The sequence below is a fragment of the Urocitellus parryii genome, chromosome 2 (assembly GCF_045843805.1).
Source record: "Urocitellus parryii isolate mUroPar1 chromosome 2, mUroPar1.hap1, whole genome shotgun sequence".
Taxonomy (NCBI): domain Eukaryota; kingdom Metazoa; phylum Chordata; class Mammalia; order Rodentia; family Sciuridae; genus Urocitellus; species Urocitellus parryii.
In genome coordinates, this window is record NC_135532.1 from 35,261,608 (window position 1) to 35,281,956 (window position 20,349).

A 20,349-nucleotide genomic window follows, 5' to 3' on the forward strand; every position below is an offset into this window, starting at 1 on the left:
ATGAGGCCCATCCTGTGACTGTCGGCTCTGGTAGTGGTCCTGTCCATGGTTTTGGAAAGTCCAGTCCCAGCTCAGGCTGCCCCAGGCGTCTCCAGCACCTTGGAACTGAGGGAGTTTTTAAATACCCTGGAGCACAAGGCCAGGCAGCCATGGACCACATCAGACAGAGTGACATTCCTGCCAAGATCTGGAATTGGTTTTCTGAGACATTCAACAAAGTGAAGGAGAAACTCAAAGCAAACTTCTCTTGAATGCCTGCAGGACAGAGCCTAAACAAAGACTCCCTCCATGATGCCCGAGGTGGCCCCCATTCCATACTAATAAAAATGCTATAAAATAATAATAACAGTAATAAATGGTACCTGTCAGTTAGTGGTAAGGTACTTGCCTAGCATGTGTAAAGTCCTGAGTTCCACCCCCTGCACCAAAAGCAAAACCAAACTATGACAAGTGGCCCTGGAAGCATACACCTGTAATACCAGCAACTCTGGAGGCTGAGGCAGGAGGACAGCCAGTTCCAGGCAGCCTCAGCAATTTAGCAAGGCCCTATTTAGACACACAGAGATGTGCCTGCATTGAGAGAAGGCCATGCCAGGACCCAAGGAGAAGTGGCCATCTACAAGTCAAGGCAAAAGGCCTCAGGAGAAATCAAAACCAATTCCAGCCTTCAAAACTGTGAGGAAATAAACTTCTGTGTTTAAATCCCCAAGTCTATGGTATTTTGTTATACCAGCCCTAGGAAATGAATACACTGGCTAGACAATCAGTTGTCTTTCTTACAGGCAAGCGCCAACACACCCAACTAGTTTAGGTTAGTTTTTGGGTTTTTTTTTTTTTTTGTACTGGGGATTGAATTCAGGGGCACTTTATCACTGAGTTATATCCCAAGCCCTTTTTAATTTTTTGAGATAGAAATTCGCTAAATTGCCTAGGGCATCCTTAAATTGCTGAGGCTGGCCTCGAACTTGTGATCCTCCTGCCTCATCCTCCCAAATGGCAGAGATTACAGGCATGCACTACCATGCCTGGCTTAGGATAGATTTTTTAACATTCAATTGAGGATTTAAAGACCCTAATTCAGTTAAACAAATAAAGCACTAATGTGTCAGTAAAAATCTGAACTGAACTTTCAACTAAACCCTAACACTTCGTTTCTTAACAAGCATCATGGTTATCATTATAGGTGATGTGCCCTTATGTGCCCTATATTGTTCTAAGCCCTGTCCTTGGAAATTCATTTAACCTTCACAAAACCCTATGGGGCATAGACAGGTTGTTACAGATGAAGAAACTGAGGCATAGACAGGTTGAGTTACTTGCAGGAGGTTGTGTAGATAGCACATTGGAGCTGTGATCCCAACATCTTTGCTTTTAACTAGTAATCCATGCTGCTTCTTTAATTAATAGATCTAATAGTTGTTACCCCTCCCTCACCAAACACACAGCAGTGCAAAGCAGGCGTAATCTACTTAGACCTGGACTTAAAACACCTAACTTCTGCCAGGCACAGGGGTACAGTCATATAATGCCAGAAGAAGCTCCAGAGGCTAAGGCAGGAGGATGGCAAATTCAAGGCCAGAACGGGCAATTGAGCAAAGTCCCCATCTCAAAATGAAAAGGACTGGATTTGTAGTTTAGGGGCAAAGCGCTCCAGATTCAATCCCCAGTCAGGGGCGAGGTGGGGAGGGGACCTAACTTCAGATTCAAGCTCTATGGGTATTCTTCCAGGGAGTTAGTTTCCCCATCTGAATAATAGACATCAGAATATGTGCCTGCTTTGGGGATCAACAGAGATAATGGTACAAAGATGCTTGCAGGTGGGATTAGCCTCAGGCATGGCCCACCTGTTTACTAGTCCTTTTATCTCAAGTCTTAAGTTCCTTTTTATGATATTCGGAAGGACAGTCACTGACCGGGATCCAGCGGTCTCAGTCCCACCAAGGGTTTCCACCCCTTTCCAGCTGTCTCGCATCTGCAATGCACGCAGATGCAATCCTGCCTCTCATAGGGGTCCCTTAGTCCTTGCCCTTAGTAAACCCAATTGAGGACGAGGAAGAGGAGTCGCTGGACTGTGGAAAGCTTTTGCAGAGAAGCTTACTTGCGAGGAAAAGCCAGCAGGTTAAAGTTAGGCAAGCACAGACCAGATCCCTCCTCTGTCAGTCCCCTGTGGGGCCCACAGAATCATAGAGACCCTCGTTCCCACACCCAGTTTCCCAAAGTGTAATTCAAGCTCTTCGCCCCTGCCCCCCGCCCCCGCCCCCTTGCCGTAAATGTCCTAAAGCCAGATCAGCGCTGGCCTCCATACAGTTTGGGCCTCTTGGAACCACAATTGGGTTTTTATTTTGTTTTTACTTTTAGCCATTTTTTTTAACTTTCACTTATTTACATTTTTGTGTGTGCTGGTGCTGGGATTTGAATCCAGGGCCTCAGGCATGCTAGGAAAGTGCTTACCCCTGAGCTACCCCCCACCCCGCCCCCGCGGGCCCTTGGAATCCACCCCTGGGACTTCAGCTCTGCCTTGTCCTCGCCTTGGCCATCCTCTTATCCTGGCTAATAGAGGCATTTCATGAATTTCCTTCTAGTCTTGTTAAAGAGACAGCACTTTAAAAGCCTGCTTCTGATATCTGCCCTGCCCCGGTGAAGTTGCTGCTCACGTGCGTGACTGCAGCTGCACTGGCCTCTGGGTCTAAACAGTCTCATCTCGACCCTCAGCACCCCCTCCCGCTCCTTGCAGAGGGCTTTCACCACCAGGGAAGGAGGGGAGGAGAGCAGAGCTTTACCACTAGAGACTGGCTGTCAATCTGAACACAGAGCCATTGGATCCCCATCCCCATGGTTTCTTTCTATACTATTAAAATTCGCCACCCCCCCTAATTCTGGGCATAACATTTGCTTTTTTTCTTTTTTTTTTTTTTCTTTTTGTCTGAGTCTCACTAAATTGCCCAGGCTGGCCTCAAATTTACCATCCTCCTATCTCAGCCTTCGGAATAGATGGGATTACAGCTGTTCTGCCCCACCCAGCTTCTGTACTACTAACATTTGCAAAGCAAATGATAAAAATTCTACGGGCTGAACTAAAATCAGTGCACATTCTCTAATTGTGTTGTGTGACCAACAGGATCTTGCTTTTCTTTCTCCTCTTTCTCATGGAAATAAATAATCCAAGAAATGGCGCAATTTCTTTTTTTTTTTCTTTTTCTTTCTTTCTTCCTTTCTTTTTTTAATGACCAGTTACACACTAACTCCTGGTGTTGATTGCCCCTGCCAGTTAATGAGCAGGGCCTCACTATGCCAGCCTATCCAGGTAAATATAGCACACTGACACCTGAGAATACATCTGGCCAATCCCCAGCATATCCTTCTGCCACTCTGCAAGTGGATGCTAAATAGTTCATGCCCAAGTGACAATTGATCTGGAAACTCACAATCTAGATTTTTTTTTTTGGGGGGGGGGATGTTTACTGGGAATTGAACTCAGAGGCACTTGACCACTAAGCCACATCCTCAGCCCTATTTTGTATTTAATTTAGAGACAGGGTCTCACTGAGTTGCTTAGCCTGCTGTTGCTGAGGTGGCTTCGAACACTGATCCTCCTGCACCAGTCTCCAGAGCTGCTGGGATTACAGGCATGTGCCATCCTGGCTGGCACCATTTAGAGTTTAAAGTAACAAATTGTAGACCATTGAAATATGCAGCAGACCATGTGCAAATTGGGGTGGATTTTTGTTTGTTTGGGGGTACTGGAGATTTAATCCAGGGGTGCTTTACCACTGACTCACATCCCCAGCCCTTTTAATGTTTTGTTTTGCAACAGGGTCTCTCTGAGTTGCTGAGGGTGGCTTTGAACCCGTCATCCTTCTGCCTTAGCCTCTCTAGTTGTTGGGTTTACAGGGTGCACCACGACACCTGGCTGCAATTGAGTTTTTACATTTATTTCAATTTGGAGGACCCCCATACATAATGGCCCACAGAAGTTCTGGAGTGTGAGAGAGCTAGTTGAGGTTTCTCGTCCCTGAGACATTCACCAACACTGAACATCCATCCCTCTCATGCTGGTTTTTACAAAGAAAATTATTCTCTCCCCTGTCAGGTTAGATCACAGTAACTTGTTAGTTCTGATCTTCTCATTGAACTGTTCCTCTTTTTTGCCCGGTCCTCATCGTTTTGGTTTTTTTTTTCCACAATACAGTTTTTAATGTTTTAAAAGCAATGTTGTAGTGCCCCCTACTGGTATATCCTATTAGTAGCTATTTGTGAAGAGAGTTTGCTATTTTTAGAGAAAAGGTAATAAACTTCACCAAAAAAGTTTAAAAGGAGAGTCTGTTATTTACTTCCTTTTCCCCTTTGTAGGTGGGATTGAACCTAGGGTCACTTTACCACTGAGCTAAATTCCCAGCGCTTTTTATTTTATTTTGAAACAGGGTCTTGCTAAATAGCTGAGACTGGCCTGGAACTTTCTATTCTCTTGCCTCAGTCTCCCAAATCGCTGGGATTACAGGTGTGTGCCACCACACCCAGCACAATTATAGTAATTATTGAAGTCGATCTGTGTATTGATTTTATTATGATAATGCCCTAAATTCCCATAAGGATAGTAGATGGATACATTGTGCCGCATGAGATCAGTACAACTCATAAGAATAGGAACCAAGTCAAACAGGCCAGTGGTGGGGAGGGCTGTCAGAGCTGGAACTATAAATATTATGAATTAAATAGAAGAAAAACTTTGTCCCTAATAAAGCAAACCAGAATAATTTTGCAACATCAACCTGCACATGGAAACAATCCGGTCCCCTATTCTGTTTGGGTATAATGCAGAGCCAATCAGGGTAAAAGAGACCCTGTGTGGTCAAGCAATCCCTGTCCACTCTCAGACAGAACAAGGAAGCAAATACAAGCAAACCTCCAAGTCACTTCCCACAGCCAAGTAGTGCCTGCCTGCAAGGGAAGGCACCAGGCCCAGGGGTGGACACATGGCCACTCAGTGATTCAGTGATTTCCCATTCAGCAATGGGTGGGCCCATTTTTGCAAAGCCAGAAGGAAGCTACGCACACAGATTCATGTAAAAAAAAAAAAAAAAAAAAAAGAAAAGAAAAAGCACTTAGTTAAGCCACTTTACTTATAATCTTGTGCCAGATTTGAAAGATTAGCTCTGACAATGAAAAATACTCTCACTGTATAATATCTCCAAAACCTGGGAAGCTTTCAGGAAATTCTAATTGCCTAAAATGGTCTTCTGTTAGTTTTTCAAGGGTCTTCTAAGTCTTGCAGTTGAAAAAAAAGGATGATCTTCCTGTCATTTTTTGCTTTCTTAATTTTGCCTTTATTTTTATTTATTTATTTATTTATTTATTTATTTATTTATTTATTTATTTATTTATTTATTTATTTTTGCAGTCCTGAAATTGAACCCAGGGACACTCTACTAGTGAGCTTACATCGTCAGCTTTTCTCTCTCTCTCTCTCTCTCTCTCTCTCTCTCTCTCTCTCTCGGTACTGGAAATGGAACTCAGGGCACTTGAGCACTGAGCCACATCCTCAGCCCTGTCTTGTATTTTATGTAGAGACAGGGTCTCACCTATTTGCTTAGTGCCTCCACATTGCTAAGGCTGGCTTGAACTCGTGATCCTCCTGTCTCAGCCTCCTGAGTTGGTGAGATTACAGGGGAGAGCCACCACACCTGAATCCTAAATTTACTTTTAAAATTCATTTGAAGCAAAAGAAACACTTGAAGAGTATTTTGTCATATAACTTTTATTTTTGTCACTTACCTTCACCTCTTGCTTTTCAAATCTGTTTAGTAAGAAGTGAACAAGAGAACATTTAATCAAGACATATGGTTAAAATGTCCAAAACCATGGAATGTCTCAGTGTGTTCTGCCAAAATCTTAGGTATTTTAGCTTCAATTTTAATAACTGCCATTATTAGTCATACTGTAGTGGAGAAAGCTGCCTTAACTGACAGTTCTTCTTTTTTTAAAAAATATTTTTAGTTGTCAATGAACTTTTATTTTATTAATTTACATGTGGTGCTGAGAATCAAACCCTGTGCCTCACACATACCAAGCAAGTGCTCTACCGCTGAGCCACAACCTCAGCCCTGACAGTTCTTTTAAACCTAAACCTACCGGTGATAATTCACAGGAACTAGACAATTTGAAGACCAGTGTTGTCTCCATGGTTGATTTCTCCTAAAGTCAGAAGGTTCATCTCTTGCTCTAAGGGAAGAGAAGACTCGAGAAGAATAATTTTTTTTTTTTTTTTTTTTGTACTGGGGATTGAACTCAGGGTCACTCAACCAGTGAGCCACATCTCCAGTCCTATTTTGTATTTTATTTAAAGACAGGGTTTCACTGAGTTGCTTAACACCTTGCTTTTGCTGAGGCTAGATTTGAACTTGTGATCCTCCTGTCTCAGCCCTTCCCAGCCTCTGGGGTTACAGGCCTGTAACCTGCCTGAGGTCCAGCAGGAAGAATACTTTTTATAACCAAGTCTATTAAAGTTCAGATCACTGGCCTGGGGCTGTAGCTCAAGGTAGAGCATGTGTTTAGCATGCAAGAGGCCCTGCGTTCCATCCACAGCACCTGGGGGAGGAGGGAGTAAAAGGGCAAGTCACTCTTACTGCATTCTGTAGTGTTGCTAAATACCTAGCTCAATGAAAAGAATAAACATAGGCTGTCACCTACAAACACATGGTGACGTTCACAGTAGGGAATGGATGGAAATATAGAGGCTCCTTGTGTTAAAAGCACAGCCTCTGCCGGAGCTTGGTGGCAGATGCCTATAATTCTAGCGAATTGGGAGGCTGAGGCAGGAGGATTGCAGGTTCAAGGCCAACCCCAACAATTTAGTGAGACCCTGTCTTAAAATTTAAAAAATAAATAAAAATATAAAGGGTTAGGGATCAACTCAGTGATTAAAATTCCCTTGATTCAATCCTCAGTACCTTCCCTGGGAGTGGGGATCCCCACAAGTAGTAAAATCTGGAAACTCAAATTTAAAAAGCAGTTCCCAAGCTGGGTGTGGTGGCACATGCCTGTTATCCCAGCAGTTCAGGAGGCTAAGGCAGGAGGACTGTGAGTTCAAAGCCAGCCTCAGCAAAAGTGAGATGCTGAGCAACTCAATGAGATCCTGTCTCTAAATAAAATACAAAATAGGGCTGGGGATGTGGCTCAGTGGTTGACCCTTGAATTCAATGCCAGGTATAAAAAAAAAATTGTTCTCAGACTGGGAATATAGCTCAGTTGGTAGAGTGCTTGTCTCACATGCATAAGGCCCTAGGTTCAATCCCCAGCACCACACACACAAAACAGTAGTTCCCATCACTTTCTTTTTGTTGACTCCCACCACTAACTTACTTAGAGAAATACTTGATTGCCGTCCCATAGCTATTCAACACAGGGGCTGCATGATGATGCTGTGCCACCCCAGCCTGGGGATCATGGAAGACCAGGGCCAGCTGTGCCTGGAGAGTGGAAGGAATGCCCAGAACGATGACTGGCAGGTTGTGTCTTAATGGGGATGGTAAAGAGTCTCCCAGTCAGAGAATGAAGGTGCTCCCTTCATGGGGGGAACAGTATGTGGAAAGGTACAAAGGTGTAAAATCTGCCATTTAATCCATGCCAGGCACTCAACCACTGAGTCACACCCCCAGCCCTATTTTGTAATTTATTTAGAGACAGAGTCTCCCTGAGTTGCTTAGTGCCTTGCTTTTGCTGAGGCTGGCTTTGAACTTGTGATCCTCTTGTCTCAGCCTCCTTGGCCCAGCTCTTTTTCCTTTTTTCCGCAGGACTGGGGATTGAACCCAGGCCCTGGTGCCTGCTAGGCAAGTGCTCTGCCACTGAGCTACATCCCTTTTTATTTTATATTTTATTGATAAGTTGCCAAGGCTGCATTTGAATTTAGGATCCTCTTGCCTCAGCATCCCTTGTAGCTAGATTACAAATTTGCATCACCATGCCTGGAGAAAGTTTTTTTTTTTTTTTTTTTTTTTTTAGTAAGAATTTTTAAATAAGAATGTATCATATTCAACTCTATGGTTTAATAAAAATCATTCTGGAGCAATTGTGTGATTCATTTTGGGGTACTTTGGATTAAGCACCTCCCCTAATCAACTGACCAGCTGCTTTTGGGAAAGACATGAATGGAACATCTCAGGAGGAGGTGCAAAGTATCTGCTATTGTCTTCACTGTAGACTAAAGTTGAGCTCAGGTGTGAGGACTGACAGATCTGGGGTTTGACCCACTCCAGGGTGCTAGAAACAAGACTGGAAAAACATAGATGTGGCTGAGCTGCCAGAGTCCCCCCAGTGGAGAAATCAAGAAAATGCACAAAAATGAGAATTTTTCAGGACAAGAAAGTAGTTAGAGATTTGCATGTGCTGTGATAGTTTATGAAAACCTTATTGCTTCGTTCTATTTTCATCAAACATCTATTGAACGTCAACTTGGACATGCAAGCTTTAAAAACATGCAAACTCAGCTGGGCGCCATGGCGCATGCCTGTAATCCCAGTGATTTGGGAGGCTAAGGAAAGAGCATTGCGAGTTCAAAGCCAGCCTTGGCAACTTAGTGAGACCCTAAGCAACTTTGAGAGACTCTGTCTCAAAATAAAATATGAAAAAGGGCTGGGGATGTGGCTCAGTGTTTGAGCACCCATGGATTCAATCCCCAGTACAAGAAACAAAAACAAAACAAAACAACAACAACAACAAAACTCTATTGTTCATGCCACTGTCTGGTGTTGATGGTTGGGGCCAAGAAACTTTATGTCCCAAGTGCTGCTGGTTGGAAACCATACCCAGAGGTGATGGGCCAAAAAAAAAAAAAAAAAAAAAAAAAACCACAGGAGAAAAGTTAAAACCAAAGAATGACAAGATACCATGACTCAACTTCTGTCTTAAAACATATTCTAGACACGTCTGTCAGCCACACACAGGGATTTCCACACTCTGCTTCCCCTTCTAGAAGAAACTGACCTGCCACCACAGCCCCTGCTCAAGGGAGCTGCTCTGGGCTGGGTGAGGCAGGTTTGACTATGACTGGACAAGAGCGAACGGCAGATCCAATCCAAGGCAGGATTTTTTTTTTTTTGTACTGGGTATTAAAGCTCTAGGGCCTATATCTGCCCCCTCTTCCGTTTAAAATTGTTAGATGCTGTATTGTAGATGATACATTTTGTGACACATGGCCTTGCTACTGGTAGGAAGAGGGTTAGAAGTCCTGCCACATAATCATGTGAGTCTGAATGGGCATTAGTGAAATGACTGCAATTCCATCTAGTTAACATAAAGGTAAACTAGGTCAGCCTCTCACACGACATTTGCTCCTTCAGGCTCCTGAGGAACTTCCTCAGCATCTCCTAATTCCAGGAAGATCTGTGAGGCACTTATAATGCACTTGTTTTACTGAAAGGAGATGCTGAAGCCAGACTTCTTGCACATCTCTCTCTCTCTCTTTCTTGCTCTCTCTTTTTTGTTTTTGGTACCAGGGATTGAACCCAAGGGCTCTTAAAAACTAAGGCACATTCCAGCCCTTTCCATTCTTTATTTTGAAACAAGTTCTCACTAGTTTGCTTACAGCCTCACTAAATTGCTGAGGCTGGCTTTGAACCTGTCAACCTCCTGCCTTAGCCTCTTGATCCACTAGGACTACAGGCATGTGCCACCATGTCTGACTCACATCACTCTTCTTATACAAATTCAGGTTGCTTTGCAATCAAACCACCACCAAAAAAAGAAAAAAAAAATCAGTCCATATCCCAAAAATGCATACATAGGTTTGAGGTCAAGTATTCAAACTGTATGGTACCTAGCACAACATAGGCATTTGATAAACATAGGAAATCAACAGATAAGTGAAAAATGCCTAATCTTATGGGTGCAAATATACTTCCCTCTGATTAGCTGTGTGTTGTGTTTAATTATTTTCTCTCACTCCAGAATGAAGTTGCTATTGCTAGGGATAACATGTGTGTGTGTGTGTGTGTGTGTGTGTGTGTGAGGGATTGAACCCAGGGACAGACTATCACTGAGCCATGTCCCCAGCCCTTTTTTATTTTTATTTTTTAATTTTAAGACTGGTTCTTACAAAGTTGCCCAGGCTGGCCTTGAACTTGTGATCCTTCCACCTCAGCCTCCAGAGTCACTAGGATTACAGGTGTGCATTGTAGTGCTGAGAGGGATCAAAACTCATTGAGCCTTCTCTTTAACAGTGCATTTGTTAATAACAGGATGTATCCTCAATATAATAAATGTCAAAATCCGTGCAAAGTGATAAAAGATAAAAGTAATTGAGTTAGCTGAGAGCACATTTATAAAACACTGGTATCCTGGCTCTATTTCTACCTCACCCTGGGGAGGAGCAATTTTGAAAATTTCAGATTCCCAAGACTCACCCATGACCCTTTGAAATTGCAGTCTGAGGGCTGGGATTGTGGCTCAGTGGCAAAGCACTTGCCTGGCATGTATGAGGTACTGGGTTCAATCCTCAGCACCACATAAAAATAAATAAATAAAATAAAGGTATTGTATCTACAAAAAAAAAATGTTAAAAAAAAAAGGAAATTGTGGGACTGGGATATAGCTCAGTTGAACCTATATCTTCACAAATACTAGACAAGCACCCTACCCCAAGCTACATCCCCAACCACATTTGGATTTTTGGTTTTTGTTTATGTTTTTGGTACTGGGGATTGAATCCAGGGGTACTCTACCATTGACACTGAGCTTCTTCCCCAGTCCTTTTTATTTTTTATTTTTACTTTTAAGACAGGATCTTGTTGAATTTCCCAGGCCTGACTTTGAACTTGCATTCTTCCTGCCTCAGCCTCCTGAGTTGCTAAGACTACATACTGCATCACTGGGCCTAGCTACATTTGGATTAACTCTCCAGGTGGCTCCAACATGCCTGTATGGGCAGGGTTTTTTTTTTTTTTTTTTTTTTTTTTGTACTGGGGATTGAACTCAGGGACACTCAATCACATCCCCAGCCCTATTTTGTATTTCATTTAGAGACAGGGTCTCACTGAGGTGCTTAGTGCCTGACAGGGTTTCACTGAGCTGGTTAGTGCCTTCTTATTGTGGAGGTTGGCTTTGAACCCGTGATCCTACAGGTGTGCGCCTTGGGCAGATTTTGAAGACCCAGGTAGGGTAACCCTCATTCACAGTAGTGCTTCTCATACTTGCCAGATGGTAGAATCCTCTGAATGACTTAAGTTAACTTTCCAGCTCTCTGCCTTGGAGATTTCAATCACACATCTGGGGTAGGTCTCAGGAATCTTTTTAAGATGCCTCAAAGGGAATTCTTAGGACCTATTGAGATACTCATCTTCAGGAAGTTCCGCTGACTCTGGTCTGTATGCTGAAGGCTAGATAGATGCCCCCTTAGGCTTGTGATTAATTGTTATGTGGCATATATAGCAAGAGCTAACTCATACTCCATTTCTCAGAAAACTATTAAAGGATGTGCTTCATCAAAAGATGAAGTAAACTAAGAAAGAGTAAGACATAGGCTATAAGACACAATACAACTGGCCGGGCGCAGTGGTGCAGGAGGCTGAGGCAGGAGGATCACAAGTTCAAGCCAGCTTGTGTGCTAAGCAACTCAGTGAGATCCTGTCTCTAATAAAATACAAAATATGGCTGGGGATGTGGGTGAGTGTCCCTGAGTTCAATCCCCAGTACCAAAGGAAAAAAAAAAGAAAAGAAAAGAAAGAAAGAAACAATACAACCACAAGGAGAGCAGTTTGGGAGGCTGAGGCAAGAGGATTACAAGTTCAAAGTCAGCCTTAGCAACTTAGTGAGGCCCGAGACAACTTAGAGACCCCAAGTCAAAACAAAAGATGGGCTGGGGATGTTACTCAGTGGTTAAGTGCCCTTGGGTTCAATCCCTGGTACGAAGAAGAAGAAGGAGGAGAAGGAGAAGGAAAAGGAGAAGGAGGAGGAGGAGGAGAAGGAGAAGGAGAAGGAGAAGGAGAAGGAGAAGGAGGAGGAGGAGGAGAAGGAGAAGGAGGAGGAGGAGGAGAAGGAGAAGGAGAAGGAGAAGGAGAAGGAGAAGAAGGAGAAGAAGGAGAAGAAGGAGAAGAAGGAGAAGGAGAAGAAGGAGCAGCTGAAACAACAGGCACGCCTATAATCCCAGAAACTTGGGAGGCTGAGTCTGGAGACAAGTTCAAGAACAGACTCAGCAATTTAGCAAGGCTCTAGGCAACTTAGAGCCTTGTCTCAAAATAAAGAGGCCTGGGGATGTGGCGCAGTGGGAAAGCGGTGAAGTGCCTTTGGACTCTATCCCTAGTACTAAGAAAAAAACGGGGGAGTGACATGAATGGCACGAAGGAAGTGACACCGGTGGCACCTGATGTATCTCAATAGGAGGCTTAAATCGTTTTCATTTTGATCTTTCTATGGCAGATACAATCTCTTTCTTTTCTGTGCTGGGGATTGACCCCAGGGCTTTAGGCACAAGCATTATCACTGAGCTACATTCCCAGCCCAGTACATCACATCAACAATGGCTGGCATCTCCTCCAAACCCTGTTTTGCCCTCTCTACAACAAATCTTCAGTTTTTTGCCAGGATAGAGAGGGTATATAGACACTTTCCAGTTTCTTAAGCAGATTGTTAATGTCTTTCCTATTTAATCTATACCCTTTTGCTCTCTGTTCCAGGGAAATCTGGTGTAATCAATTACTGATTTTGGTGGGGGACACAGGGGGACAGAATTCTGTAGTGCAAAACACCAGGGCCCCATTTTCTTGGTTTGCTAATCCCCTATTATCCATCATCTATGCAGCTTGTAAAACTTTTTTGGTCCTTTCTTTCATTCTCTCCAATTTTGTGCTCTTAATGCCTTTTTAAAGAAAAATCCTTTTACTGTCATTGAATGAAGTTTCAGGAAGCAAAGTAGACGGCATGCTTTCAATGTGTTATCTTTAGACACAAATTCTGGTGTAGATGGACATGTCAAAACTGTGTATTATAGAAAATCTCAAAGACACACAAAATACGAAGAATGTTAATAAACCCCCACTCCATATATAATACATATATGTATGTGTGTGTGTGTGTGTGTGTGTATTTTTTTTTGGGGGGGTACTAGGGATTGAAACCAGGGTGCCTAATCATTAAGCTACATCCTCATCCCTTTTTTATAGTTTGTACATTTTGTTTAGAGACAGGGCCTCGCTAAGTTGCTGAAGCTGACTTTGAACTTGCTATCTTCCTGCCTCAGCCTTCTGAGCCCATGGGATTATAGGCGGCTCCCACTTCCCATATTATCCACTGCCCAGCTTCAACAATTACAAAATTCATGGCCAATCTTATTTCATACATATTTCATCCATATCTCTATCCTTCCTCCTGGATTATGTGGAAGAAAATGATATCATTTCATTTGCAAATGAATAATGGATCTGAAGTGCTTATGTAACTACATCTAGAGAATGAATTTCTGATTACAGTCCTTCAAATGCTAACTAACCAGAGTGCTAGGTCCTAATTAGGGTACTTCAAATGTGAACAGCCTCTACGATGTTAATCTATATACGCATGCATTGCACGGGCTGTTCATAGGAAAGTGAATCACCGTACAGAGCATCTAAAACAGTGAAGCTCAAGGGTTGAGGAGAATTATTGGGTTTTGTTGTCTGACTAGAAGAAGCTTAAGAGACGAGCACTTAGAGTTGATAGCTGTGTTTTGCTCTTAGAGTAGAAGAGAGCCATCAGTAAAAGAGGTAATTTGCAAAGAAAGAAGAACTAGAGATAATGTTGAACACACAACAAGAAATATAGACAATTGTTAATGTATGATTGGGGCTCAGAGGGAGGTCTGACTGGGTATTCATACTTAATCATCATTCTTATGGAAATAAGAATTGAAAGCCTGACACAAGTGGATTCTCCAAATGAGCCAGGAAAGGGAACAGAATGACCTGCATTGGGGAGGGGAGAGAGGAAAAGGTTGACTCCTGTTTGACAGAAAGGGAGTTGGGCCATGAAACCTGCAATTACATCACGATACTCCATCATGGAGAGCCGGGGAGAACGGGTTGTATATGCCACCATCTCAGACAAAACTCTTAACCCTTGCGCCTATTTTAGTAGTCTGGAGAAATCTATGGACTTTCTTAAATGAAAAATATAAAGTAGGTATGATTACAAAGGAAGCCAATTACACTGAAATAGTTCTCAAAATATTTTTAATGTGATACAACAATAAAATTATTCTGATACATTAGATAACAAGATATAGTGGCAGGTATAATGTTTACTGTAATTTTTTTTTTTTTTTTGGAGGGGATATTGGTGACCGAACTTAGGGGCAATTGGCCACTGAGCCACATCTCCAACCCTATTTTGTATTTTATTTAGAGACAGGGTTTCACTGAGTTGCTTAGCAACTCGCCATTGCTGAGGCTGGCTCTGAACTCCAGATCCTCCTGTCTCAGCCTCCTGAGCCTCTAGGATTATAGGCATGCCTTCATTACTGTAACTTTGAAGTAGAAATGCGTGTAAACTATGTTTTGAGATATCTGCAACAACTCTAATGTGATGTGAAAGTAACTGTGACTTCTATGGGTGACAAAGTCATAGGCATTGCTAAAACCGCATTTGGTTGTGTACATTCATAATTGAAAGAAGTGCTAATTTGCAGTTAGATGTGAGTAGAAATAAGTGATTTTTTCCTATCCAAGTTCACAGACACCCTGCACCCAAATCTCTATCCACAAACTCTCCCCACCATGAGAACCTACTTGGGCGTGGATTGTCAGATAAATGACTTCATTCATTCACAAACTATGTAGTAGACACCAATAACTGCACTAGACATGGAGATACAGGATAAATAAGCAGCAATGAGTCAAGTTGGGGAGACTGATATAAATAGATAATGGCAGGGCTGGGGTTGTGGCTCAGTGGTAGAGGGCTCACCGAGCATGCAGGAGGCACTGGGTTTGATCCTCAGCACCACATAAATGTAAAATAATGATATTATGTCCACCTAAAACTTAAAAATAAATATTTAAAATAAATAAATAAATAGATAGATAATAGCAATTCAATATGGTGGGTACAATGAAAAGCTTAGTGTAGCCAGCTGTTCCGAGGAGGGGTGTTTGGGAATAATTATGCCCAAAACAAGCGACTTGACTCCAAAATGAACCTGGATCTGAGTCTGTTGTCCTCGATGGAGGCTTTGTGGGTTGAACTGTGAAGAGCTTCATGTTTCCATGTCTTTCTTCGGAAGCCCAGCATGCCCTTCAGGACTGCAAGGTCCATTCCATTCTCCAGCCCCTTCTTGAGTTACTGTCTCCACTCTCCATGTCTTGAATACACCATCCCGCCTGCCCCAGAGTCACCCTATGTGCCACAGATTTTCTTGGAAGTCTTCTCACCCCCAATATACACTCCCCCATGGTTCATCCCTATTTATCATTAAGTCATAGCTTAAGAATTACTTGTTCTAGGAGGCCTTCCAGGACTCTTTCTCAGCTGAATGATTCAGTAGTTCAGAGTGTTTAAGCAGTCCTTGCTTGATGAACACTGTTACGGTTTGGATATGAGGTATCCCCTACAAGCTCCTATGTGAGACAATTCAAGAATGTTCGGAGGTGAAATGATTAAAAGAGCTGTAACCTAATTGGTGAATTAATCCAGTTGCATGAACTAACTGGGTAGTAAATGTCGGTAGGTAATGTGTGGCTAGAGGAAGTAGGTCACTAGGATATCCCTTTGGGGTTTACTTTTTTAAGTTTTTATTTTTCATTTATTTGTTTATTGGTACCAGGGATTGAACTCAGGGCCACTCTACCACTGAGCCACATCCCCACCCTATTTTGTATTTTATCTAGAGACAGGGTCTCAATGAGTTGCTTAGTGACTCACTTTTGCTGAAGTGGGCTTTAAACTTGTGATACTCCTGCCTCAGCCTCCTAAGCTGCTGGGACTACAGGTGCGACACCTCGCCTGACTGGGTTTTAAAAACTTTTCTCCCTGGTGAGCGGAGCTCTCAGCTCTCATTCTCTCTGCTTTTGGGCTGTCATGAACTGAGCAACTTTCCTCCACCATGCCTTCTGCCATGATGTTTTACTTCACCTTGGGCCCAAACATGGAACTATGGAGTCAGCCAACCATGTACCGAACTACTGAAACTGTGAGCCAAAACTAACTTTTCCTCCTTTAAGTTCTTGTTAGGTCTTTTGGTCAAAACAATAAAAAGCTGACTAATACACATATTTAAGTTGTCTCTAGTTTTTCATCATTACTAGTCTGCAGACACACACACCTTTATGTATATATATGCTTGTACTTAAATATTTTTTTAAAGATTGATGTGATTTTTTATACCTTTATTTTATTTACTTATATGTGGTGCCTCACACATGCTAGGTGAGCACTCTACCGCTGAGCCACAGCTTCAGCCCCTTAAATTTCTTTTTTTATGTTTCTTTTTTAGTTGTAGTTGGCACAATATCTTTATTTTATTTATTTTTATGTGGTGCTGAGGATCAAATCCTGGGCCTCACATGTGCTAGGCCAGTGCTCTACTGCTGAGCCACAACCCCAGCCCTTGTACTTAAATTTTTGATAGATCAATTCTAGAATGACTTCCAATCAATAATTGCTCTCAAAAAGGTGTGGTAGAGAACCTGCTTTACCACAGTTAACAATACTGGATACTATCAATCTTTTAAACATTTGTTAGTATTTTCATAAGATGGAAACAATCTTGTTAAGCATGGATATCTTTATCAGTGAGAGTGACTATTCTGTCTTTCTATTATTTAAGATATAGTGTAATTAGGTTGACATTTTGGATAGAAGACTGAAAGACTGGAAAGAGAAGAAAATTAATATTCCTGCTGAAGAATAAAGGAGCATTTTAGGAAGGAAAATACTTTCCCAACTTTGATATAAACTATATTCATGCCTAAGGCACATTATGGAGTGAAAAGAAGATTTAAAATCATGCCTAAAGCTAACCCAATTATATCAGCTGTTTCAAAACAGTGAAGATAATTCTTAGTCCTATTTGATAAAATTTCTGATACGTAAGATTTGTAACCGGGGCTGGGGATGTGGCTCAAGCGGTAGCGCGCTCGCCTGGCATGCGTGCGGCCTGGGTTCGATCCTCAGCACCACATACCAACAAAGATGTTGTGTCTGCAGAAAACTAAAAAATAAATATTAAAAATTCTTAAAAAAAAGAAAAAAAAAGATTTGTAACCATCAAAGAATAAGCTCCCTCCTCCATATCTTGGTTTCTAAATGTCATTGCCCATTAAAAGAAACCAGGGCTGTTTGGAGAAGTGACTGATTTCCAGGACTGGAGGAAGGACAACCTGGAGCATCTTGTGCTCTAAAAAAGGGGGTATGTCAAAAGGACACAGGAAGCAACTGGAAAAAACACGCAGAGGCTAAAACTGAAACAACTTGAGCAAGAAAAGAAATAATGCTTAATTATATCCCATAGGACAAAATAAATATACTAAGTCCAATTGATAAACATAAATGATTGAATAAAGTATTATAGTTAAGATTTGGGGGATAAGGACCAACTCTTCCTTTCAGAAGAGTAACAGTTATAAATGTAGGATTGAGGAAAATACAAAATCCCCATTAAAATACCACAGTGGTAACTGTTGCTTACAAGATCTATCAATGGATGTCAGAATCAGCGGGCAAAAGTTTGTAGAGAAGATGTTTATCAATTACAAAGAAAAAAATAGTAACTTTACAGTAGGGAAACCCAGCAGATAACCAACCATGAGATGGTAAACAAGAACGTCATCACCTGAAATGAAACAAGAAGAAATATTTCACCTTGTCTTCTTCCAAACCTGTACCTTCGGGGCTGGGGATGTGGCTCAAGCGGTAGCACGCTCGCCTGGCATGCGTGCGGCCCGGGTTCGATCCTCAGCACCACATACAAACAAAGATGTTGTGTCCGCCAAAAAAAAAAAAAAAAAACTAAAAAATAAATATTAAAATTCTCTCTCCCTCTCTCTCTCACACTCTATCTTTAAAAAAAAAAAAAAAACCTGTACCTTCAGTTTGATCATGAGAAAAATATTGGGGAAAAAAACCTGAGGGGCATTCTACAAAATAGCTGACAAATATTCATCAATGGAGCAAATAAAAGAGAAGGAAAAACAGTGGAACTGTCACAGATGGGAGGAGACTAAGGTACAGAAACTAAATGCACTATGGAATTTGAATTATATACCGGAACATAAAAAGGACATTAGAAGGGGACGTGGTGAAATTAGAAGTTTAATTAATAGCATTGTTATCAAGCTGGGTATAGTGGCACATGTGTGTTAATACTCTCGCGGCTAAGGAAGGGGGATTGCAAGATCGAGTTCAGCCTGGGCAACTCAGTTAAGATCCCGGTCCCAAAATAAAACAATACAAAACAAACCACATCCTGCTGCTTGTGTCTGCTCAGACTTGAATTCTGTTCAGAATTTCCTTTAATACTGTACTGCTCTTCATCTAAAATCAATGCTTACACCAAAATGATGAAATATTTTCAAAACAGTTAGCATTCTACATCTCTGAATTTATTGACTTCATTGTTTTCATTCAGAAAATAATTCTCACCTACGCAAGCTACTGATTTATGTAAAGAGAAATAAAATGGAAATCTAACCAAAAATCTGGAGTCTTTCTCAACTCTGCCATAAGTTTCAGTTATAAAATTGCTAGCAACTTACTCTCCTGGGGCTTAATTTTCCACATCTATAAGAGAATTTGAAAAAGATAATTTGTCTTTCTCAGTTTTGAAAGTCTGTGCTTTCGTGGAATGTCACACTTAATTAAGATGATACCTTTAAGTCAAGGAGTGCCTCACCAATGTGCTTCTACTCTAGTGTCCAGCAAAGTTCTAGCACATGGTACAGCTCTGTAGATGCTTGACAATGATGCACATGCAAAGGTTATTACATGCCATCAAGTACCATGCAAATGTTAGTCACTGTTTTGTTAATGTGGAGATCTACTCTTATTTTGCTTCTTTTGCACATCCACAGAGATATTAAAACAGAGAAAAACACTCATTGAAGGCATCTACTTATTTGGTCATACCGGGTCTTTGTTGTCCTAGGAATCATTTTGAAGCTATTCAGTACTGGACTGAACAGTGATTAGGTGAGAAATCCTATTTTAATGTCTCTGACTGACCAGTCATCCCACTTTCCTTCATGCAAGAGTACACAGATTTTTTATTTTTTTGGTACCAGGGAGCTTAACCACTCAGCAACATCCCCAGCTCTTTATTTTTTATTTTAAGACAGGGTCTAGCTAAGTTGCTAAGGCTGGCTTTGAATATGGCAATCTTCCTGCCTCAGCCTCCAGACTTGCTGGGATTATAGGCGTGGGCCACCTCGACCAGCAAAAGAAGTTGATTTTCAAAGAGTGCTAAAATGACTGTTTATGGGTACTGGAAGATGAGGAAAACGTCATAAAAATTAAGTATTCCATTTCACTGATGTTAGGTAATGGCAACTAGGATTGAAATTTTAAAAGCAGCAAGCTGCCATTTCCAAATACATATTGCAGTTACGGGTGAGGGGAGACTCATTGTGTGTCCATCCGGGCATTGGAGTTCTGGGGAAGAGTATATGGAAAGAGAACTGATGTTATTTTTTCAAGAATGCCCTATATGCCAGTTACATATAAACTACCTCCCCCCATTCTAACATCTATAAATTCTGTGGGATGGAATTGAGCATCTGTTGGTAGCCAACTGCTTTTGTCTGTTAAATGCATTTAGCTCTCATTTTTAAAAGATATCCCAAACATATCAGTAACTATGATAAATACAAATACCCAAATTTAAAAATTTTAAAGCTTTTCTCACATACTTGAAAAGAATGTATTCTACTTTTGTTGGCAGTAGTTGTTTTGGGAAATACTATCTTTCACTAACTAGAATAAAACTCAGTAATTATCCAAAGTTAGCAATCTCTGAGCTAGTTTCCCTTTTCTCTCCTCCTGGCAATTTGATGTAATTTTTTTTTGTTTTTAAATTCTTTCATATTTTATTTTGCTTCTCTCTGGTGCATATGGGTAATTTTTTTTAAAAATATATTTTTATAAGGACACCTTTATTTTATTTTTATGTGTTGCTGAAGATCAAACCCAGTGCCTCAGTAGTGCTAGGCAAGTGCTTTACCACTGAGATAGAGCCCCAGCCCGCATATGGGTAATTTCTTTAGAACAGCTTCATAGTGACTAATCTATCAACAACTTTTTTTTTTTTTTTTTTTTTTTTAAGCAGGGGAATTAACCCAGGGTGCTTAACCAAAAATGCCCAGCCCTTTTTGAAAGGGTCTCAAAGAGTTGCTAAGG

At 41.5% G+C, this 20,349-nt stretch overlaps 1 pseudogene; it reads left to right on the forward strand.

The window, feature by feature from the left end:
- On the forward strand, positions 1-251 carry LOC144250025 (apolipoprotein C-I pseudogene; annotated as a pseudogene).
- The last annotated feature ends 20,098 nt before the right edge of the window (positions 252-20,349 follow it).